This window comes from Triplophysa rosa, linkage group LG23 (assembly GCF_024868665.1).
Source record: "Triplophysa rosa linkage group LG23, Trosa_1v2, whole genome shotgun sequence".
NCBI lineage: Eukaryota > Metazoa > Chordata > Actinopteri > Cypriniformes > Nemacheilidae > Triplophysa > Triplophysa rosa.
In genome coordinates, this window is record NC_079912.1 from 4,008,294 (window position 1) to 4,017,128 (window position 8,835).

Here is an 8,835-nt window from a genome sequence, read left to right on the forward strand (position 1 = left end):
AGATGCGCAGTGTTTTCTGGGTGCTTCTTGCTCACTTCATCAATCACCGAAAGTATCTAATGTAAAAGAAGGTGCCAAAGTACATGTGTGTGACCCCAGGCACCATTTTGGCACCTTAACACGGACACGGATGACAGACTTTTCCAGAAATAGACTCTCAGCTCCACGGAGCCCTGGCCCAGCTGCACGAAACTGGCTCCTGAAAGGAATATGTGGGCCTTGTGCACCATGTGCTGAGATGCTTATTTAAGGGGTTGTGGATTTGGCTTGAGGGTACCAGAGGTTTGGGGAAAAGACGGTAAAAAACATCCTCCTGGAAGTCAAGAGATGTTTAGGGGCACACAGGGTGTGTATGCATTCACTGTATTTTTAGTCTTGTGCTTCAGTGTTGGAGTCTATGGCAGACCCTTAAACCGAAGGGTAAAAAAGTTGTGAAATTTGGCACATTTGTACGGAAGAGTCTCAATTTCTGCTGTGCCAAATATGGGGTTTCTATCTCAAACCCTCTAGGCCACCAACAGTTCAAACTAACCGATGAAACCAAATATGATATCTTGGAATCGACTAAGATCAATTTGGTTTTCATATCCGTGCAACCAGATTAAAATTTCAAGTTTCTCCAAAGCTTTTATTAAATCTTTCTCATATTGTAGCCAGATTATTCATACAAATGTATTAACCATTTTTTAAACCAAACCATTGGTGTAACAAGGGATGGTGACGCTTGGTAATTAACACCACTTTATCTGCACAATATTGCTTTGAGTCATTTTGCCATGGATCTGGTTTCTTTTTAGGACATACAGTATACTGTATGCCCGTTTTCACAGACACGGCTTAAGGTTATAGTTATAGTTGTCTTATGCGCTGTCTTAACTGAAAACAACTTGCCCTGATATATCTTTAAACTATATCAGTGCCATGGTTTGATGCACACCAGTGATGTTATTTTGGGAATTTTTCAATAAAAGGGACTTAAATATCCTAATTTAACTTAAGGCATAGTCCTGGTTTAAGCAAATCCTTCTTTGTGAGTACAATCTTTCCATTTCCATTTTTCCAAAGTCAGCTATAAAATCAATAAAAATGCATTTGTATTTCCATCTCACAGTAACTATTTTATGGTGCTATAAGTATATAAAAAAGTATAAAAATTTCATCTTGAAACTTAGAAATGTTCTCTTACAGTCTAATCTCCAGAGAAAACATCACAAGAAAAGTTCAATGAAATATTGAATTTTTACAAATGTCACAGATTTTTTTTTTTTTAATTTAATTCTAATTGTGTCCATTTTGCTTACATCATCGTCGTCTTCTGCTTTTTAATTCAAAGGTGAGATTGTGAGCACAGACTGGAAGGTTTTCTACAATGCAACTAAACAAATCAAAGACTCTGGATGACCAGATATTAGGGCTCAGTTCATGTTCAGGAAGAAAAGCTGCAATTGTACCTCTCCACTTTACACTCTCATTTCACAAACAAGAGGGTATCTGCTTTCATATATAGCCCACCTATAGCTTCAGTTGCCGCCTTTACCCCACAGGTCTTGCCAGAGAAGTTAAACAAGATCTCCTGTCTTAATGTTTTCTGAAAGGATGTCTCGGGGTGCTGTGAGAAGTGATACTGAAAGTAATTCCAATTGAAATGGCATGACATAGAGAATAGTTTATTCAAGCTCTTTGGAGCTCCAGAGGCATTAGGACTGATAGACTAGAGTCCAGCCTGCAGTTGTTTATCAGAGTTCATGTGTCACGGGCAGTGCAGTGCCCTCAGTCATAGCTGGCCAACGGTCACATAACATCTCATTAGCAAATCTTCCGTTCATACTTGTCACACCGGTTGTGAATTTTTAATCTGCGCTTCATTACAATGCAGGTTTTAATTCGTCCTGACTCGTTTATTTCAACCTGGAGAGAAAATAAGAGTTTCTCTTAAAGCCATGTAATCATATTGCTGTCATATTTCTTTAAATTAATTCATGCAGGTTGGACAGAACAACGCAGAATTAACTGTTGGTGCTACTATTATTTGTTTCCTAACTGTCCTTTATACCGTCCCTATGCATGTTAACAAGCAAACAGTATGTTAATCTATACACACAAAACTAAAAACTACTAAAGCATTTTTAAATCAAATCAAATACAGGCCTAGATATTATTTAATAAACTTAAAGAAAACAAAAAATAAATAAGGTAAGGCACTAAAATGCACTGAACATAATTTAAAACTAAAATATAAAATAAAACAGATTAGTAGTAAAATGATAAAAAGCACATATCAAAATGGCTAAAAAATACAGTCCACTAAACTCATTTAAAATATTAATTAAACTAATGTGATGAATAAAATAACTCTACCCCTTAGGATTCCAAAATCTAGCAACAGCCTTTCATTTTACATTTTTCAGTGATTTTTGAGTTCATTTTGTGTAAAGTGTGTGTTCATCTCAGGCTTGAGAACAGTGATAAAGAGACGCACATTGCCCATGACTTTATCTTATCTCTGTGTTTGATGCGTTCAGCAGGTACATCATCGGCTGGCAGTCAGGCGGCTCTTTTCTAATGGATTAACCTTGAAAGGACATGCTTATGAATCAGAAGTGTACATTTTACTCCTGCATGACTGAGTCCATGATGCACAGCCTGCGCTGTTCACTGCGCTGTGTGCATGTCTGCAGGCGTAAGACTGCAATCCATGCATTCTAAACATACATACACAAGCCAAACACATGCTTTGACCCCCAACCCCCACTGCTACACATGATCCTCCATAACCCGCTAAAATTTGATGTAATAAAAATGCATTTGCATTTTAAATAACTTATTATACTTATTATTAACACTTTATAATAAGGCTATATTTTTTGTAACAATAGTAAATGTATAAGCTAACAAAGATCATGACTATGTTCTAAATAGACCTCCTGTTTTATTCTATATTCTGTATAGTCCACATTATGTAATCCCACCCATCCAAAGCTGATTCAAACATTTTTCACATATCTGTTGCTTTCGTCAATATATAAAACCCCTAAAGAAGGTAAAGTAAAATAGCCCACTATTAGTCTTTGTTAATAAGTGCACTATGACATTAGTCACGTCTAGTTTTAGAAACATCAACAGTGTGATGTGCGGTGCTGTAGGCTTGAGTAGAAGAAGTGATTTTTGCACTTCACACCAGAGAGAAAGACCTGTGGCTGTCAGGAATCTGCTTCATTTCACTGAAGCCCTCAGTCCTTCACCTCAAGGGAATCATATTGTAAAATGAGCCATCATCTGCTTGTTAGCGACTCCTTGTTGCTTCATTTTTCAGCTTATATTTAAGCGCACATGACAAACTGCTGATACTCGGCCCTTTGAAAAACACATACGCTCGAGGCTGCCATGAAATCGACATTTGCACCCGACTGCAGGGCATGAGGACGCAGCACAAAGCCGCCTTTATTGCACTGGTGGAGGAGATGGAGCATTATCTCGTGTTGTTCTCATCATTTTTCTTAACTCTTCATCATCGCCACACTTGTTATTGGGCTGCACTCCTGAACGCCTCCATTCCTGGGCCAAAGTGTTTGAACTGAAAGCACTGCATGTGGCCCCCGAGGGTCCGTATACTGCTCCCAAATCAAAGATGTTTGTGATGAGTTTACTGAGGGTGGAAAAGGTTACAAAAGTATTTTATGCCACTAAGTCTCTTAAGTCGTTAACACACCCGTACAATGAAGCCACTGTCGTCCACACCCAACTCGCAAACCTTTGACATCTGCCAAGATGCGCGGAACTTTATAAAATGTATGTCTTAATTCGTTTCAGTCACTGTACTGACCATGAAGGATTCTTTTTTATCTCAAAAACATGCAAACGTGACCCTCTCTCTGACCGTTCATATTACCGCACTTGAATAAATGTATTGATGTCTGTAATGTAATTTCATGGCATGTTTCTCTGTAAATTAACAGATGATTTGGATCTGAGAGACATGATAAGAATGAAAACTGTTGCGTTAAAAACAACACAGTCTATCCTTAGCTGCACACATCTCTGGGTCTATAACACATTTTGTGTTACTTTTATTTTAAACTTGTGTTGTCCCGTTTATTTATTTAACACACAAACAATGACACATGACGTTTTAAAACTTTTTACGTTTTTTGACGTTTTTAAAAATGTGTTATTAATAAACACTTCATTTTTAAAGGCACAGTTTTGATTAACAGCGGCCACTAGCGTTGTATTATATATTTGCAACGAATCGCTTAGTCCAAACACGACATTGGCCACCACAGTACAAAAAGATGTCGTTCTCATGTTGACGCAGGGAAGAGATTTTGCGGGCATTAGAAAGACTGTAGAAAGAGCTATGTCTTATAACATAAAATAAAAGGTCTTAATTTTAAGTATAAAAAGAAGGATAAAAGTCAGGCAGGAGCTAGGACTTGTGTTAATATTATAAAGACTTTCCAGCAGAGAAACGTTAGGACCCGCGGTGCTAAGACTTTTAGCAGAGATACTCATAGGCCACGTTCACACTGCCACTAAAATCCGATTTTTTTGCTCATAATGTGACCCAGATCTGTTTACTGCATGACAGTGTGAACAGGACAAGCCACATGGAATCCGATCTTTTTTAATCTGATCTGAGCCACTTCCATATGTGGTCCTAACTCAGATATAGGTCTGATGTTTCGCAATGCGACCTCAGACTGAACGGTCATATCGGAATTCATGCGGATTTTGCGTCATTGTAGACTTGCGTCATAATTCTGCGCTAATTTAAAGCTTCACGCGCTATTCTGTTGACGGAAGTGCACTTTACAGCTCGGTTGCCAAACATTAAGCATCAGATTATAAACATAAACCCTTGCACTTGTAACCCAGTTGTAAGATTAAAAGTGTGAGTTTAAGTAAAAAGAATGCATTACCCAGGTTGTTTATCCCTAAACCAATCAAAAGGCAGTATATCGTGAAAGCCGCCTTAGGGCTGCGTTCATTGGCGGAATCGGCTGACTGCTGGAGAGCAGATCATACCACGCTAGACTACGCCTTGTGCATCAGATAGAAAGAGAGAGCACATCTTACTGTTGAACGATAAAAGTTATATATTGATACATATATATATATATATATATATATATATATATACTTCCTGGAGATTTCTGAGAAACGGCATCAGTCGTTAGTTAATTAATTGATCTTGGTAAGTTTTGCCATTTATTTTATCATATTTTTGATATGGCATTGAGTCGATTAGCTTAGCAGGCTAGTAGCATGTGCTTCGTTCTTGCGCAAACGTGTTCTTGCGTTGCTATTAGTGGCATCAAGCTACAATATCGTAATTATTCACCAAGTTCAGCTAAATGTGAATCTTCTGTGTCTTCTTGTTTTGTGTAAAGGTCTATGCTGTTTATTAATTTGGATATTGGAACGTAATATGTATTTGTGAGTAGTGACGCACAAATAATGTGTTTTGTACAAGCTGTAAGAGCTAGATATCCTAAAGGGGATAAAATATATTTTCAGCATTTGTGCAAGTATGCAGAGGTGGGTAGTAACGCGCTACATTTACTTCGTTACATTTACTTGAGTAACATTTTGGAAAATATGTACTTTTTAAGTAAAATTAAAAGTGTGTACTTTTACTCTTACTTGAGTAAATTTCTAATAGAAAATCTGTACTTTTACTTCGTTACATAACTTACATTGCGTGACGTTCCTGCGTTCCTTCATTTTAAAATATGCTTTTTAAAACGCGTAGTTTATTTCAAGGTTGACGTCTCTTTTTACGGGCATTCCCCAGTGATCGATTCTTTTGAGTCGATTCTTTTGAAAGCATTAATTGAACAATGGGCAAAACCATTTGAATAGGCTAATGAATCAGTTCAAATGATTTGTTCAGTTCGCAGCACGATCTGAATCATCTGACGCATGATTACTCACTCCTCGTAGCACGAAACTTAAGAACATGCAGAACACAAAGAGCGTTGTATGAAGTGGATATGAATCTATAGCTATACAATCAAAACGGCAAATGTGTCATATTGTTTGCCAGCGATGATAAATGCCCGCCATATGCGCGCACCCGCGCGACCTGTTCGTCAGACACAGCAACATGCGCGTTACCTGTCAGACACAGAGACGTGGGCTTGCAGAAATATACATTTGAAGAACAGAAGGAAGAAAACTTGTTGATGGGCGTGTGGTTCACTGTTTACTGTTTGTTTACAAGTAAGAGCGTTTCACAACACACACGTGACACAACACGAGAAAACATGAGCTTTGTTCAAAAATGTGTATTTCATTTAAGAGAGCACTGCAGATGTTCTAGATCATCTTAGGAAATGCTCTGAGTTTAGTTCATGCTTTAGTTTGACATGGTCTGTTATTCTAAATAAGTTGTGTAAACTACATTGACATCAGGACTAGGTGAAATTTACAGAAATGCTTGTCTCTTCTGTGTTTGTCTATTCTTTAGTCTCTCTAGTATATTGCAAAGATATCTGCTTATGATAATTAAAAATGTTGATTAAAATGTAATATTAAAATATTGGCGTTAATATTAATTTAATGTAGTAGGCCTATATAATCAGATACAAAGTAACTATGTAACTAGCTACTTGAGTAGTTTTTTCATTGCATACTTTTTTACTTTTACTCAAGTAATTTTTTAAATAGTGACTTTTACTTTTACTTGAGTAACAATTTCTCTAGTTACTTGTACTTTTACTTGAGTAAAGATTTTGGCTACTCTACCCACCTCTGCAAGTATGTAATGGAAAGTGTATTGTTGTATTTTCATGTACTGTTCAATTTATAGTATAATGTTTGCACTTAAGATATTGTTGTCTGACTACTTTATCAGATAATGTTATTTGTTAGTGTTTTCCTTGATATTCTTATATACATAATTCATATGTGTAACGCATGAAAGAACTTTCATTGAAACTATGACTCTTGGGTCAGAGGATAACAGGGAAGCATGAAAAGTTGTTTACAGTTACCTGTTTGCAAACTGCAGGTCAGGTCTTTTCCCCCTCCTCGGAAAATGGGCATCCTGTTGTCTTTATGATGAATGATGGAAAGAATTGAGCAATTGATGGCGAGCCACCCAGCTGGATTTCTTGGATCCACACATCGACAGTGAGCTTGAAGTTCTGAATGCATTGAGTGGTAGGATTATCACCAACAAAGGATTTAGGAGAAATTTTTGTTGCCTTGGTAAAGGAACAATCATTTTGAACTGCCGAACTGGTTGTTTGAAATACACATAAACTGATAAATTGCACACACTGATATAAGTCAAAGTTTACTTTATTTTATATTGTTTTGTATGCCGGCTTTGCTTTATTTTATTGTATTGTATTGTAATATTGTATGATATCATTGTTCTACTAAAATTGCCTAAAGGCTTGTGAACCTGTTTATTCATTTGTGGCTTATGGTCTCATTTAAATCCTTAAAGAACCTAGAGCGTATACTTACCTCGAGGCGTGGGTTACATAAACTTGGCGAGCCAGCCACGAGGCCTTTGCTAGATGAGTAGCCACAACTGGATGTGAAAAAGTGTATTACAGAGTACATTTCAACTGCATGTACTGCTTTAAAAGATGGATGTTATTTACTCTTGAGAATGTGAACGTGCCACATTCTGTCATTGTTAGTGGGTTGAGTGGCACTAAAGAAGATGAAGAGGTTTTTGATTATCTCAAGCGATTTGGCTCCATCTCAAGATTAGTTGAAATCCCTTCGTCTGATTCAGATAAACAGGTTATTGTAGAATATAAACAGAGTGATGCGGTAAAGACCCTTCAAGACGACTTGCCTTTAGATAAACCATGTGTTAGTAACCCTGCTATAATTCATCACATTGCAAGCCTATCTAGTGTTTACAGCAGTGAAGTAGGTTCAGCAGCCATAAGCACTTTTCTGTCTGAGCTGAAAAATTTGGCTAAATTTAGCGGTAAATCCTTCGAGGATGTTCTCACAAAAGAGCTACGTACTGTAGTTGGAGAACAAGAAATGGCTGTGGAAACAAGGAAAACCCAGGAATCAGTCTCAGCCTCTCCACTTAAAGAGACAGCTCAACTGCTTCCATTAGCTCATGGATCTTTGTATGGCCAAAGTTCAGCTCAAGAACCGAACCCTCACACTGATGTGCAAACAAATGCAGAGCTGAATCTCTTCCCTCCCTCTGCACAGAAAACCTTTCACCCTTTTCAGTTATCCCTTGATCATCTGAGTACACCAGAAATTCAACGTGTGGTCATAGAGCACATTGTTAAAAGTACTGAGATAGCCACACAACTTCATTCTGCTGTTAGGTTGAAGCCCTTCTCAGGTAGAGTTCCATGTCCCAGCCATGAGGTTGAGTATGACACATAGCGCAACAGTTTGGAATTTTACATTACTGACTCCGCTTTGTAAGATGTAGCATTGGCAAGGAAGATTGTAGATAGCCTGCTACCCCCAGCTGCTAATGTAGTCAAACAGTTAGGTCCCCAGGCTAAGAAAATTTAGGAATTTTGCAAAAAGGTCGTCACCATCTTCAACCGTTGCGAATGCAGAATCAAGCAAAGCCCAAGAGCTTACCTAGAGTTGCTTGATTCTGCATTCGCAACGGTTGAAGATGGTGACGACCTTTTTGCAAAATTCCTAAATACCAATCAAAACTGGGGAAAAACCACCCTGTTATTTGCAGCGGATACAGCTAGTTCTAGACAGAGTTTTGAAAAAGAAAGTTATCCCAGATGGAGATGCAAATAGACAGCTACTCAAACAATTTTGCAGAGGGTGCTGGAACAACACCATAATTGCTACATTACAGCTCGAGCAAAAGAAACA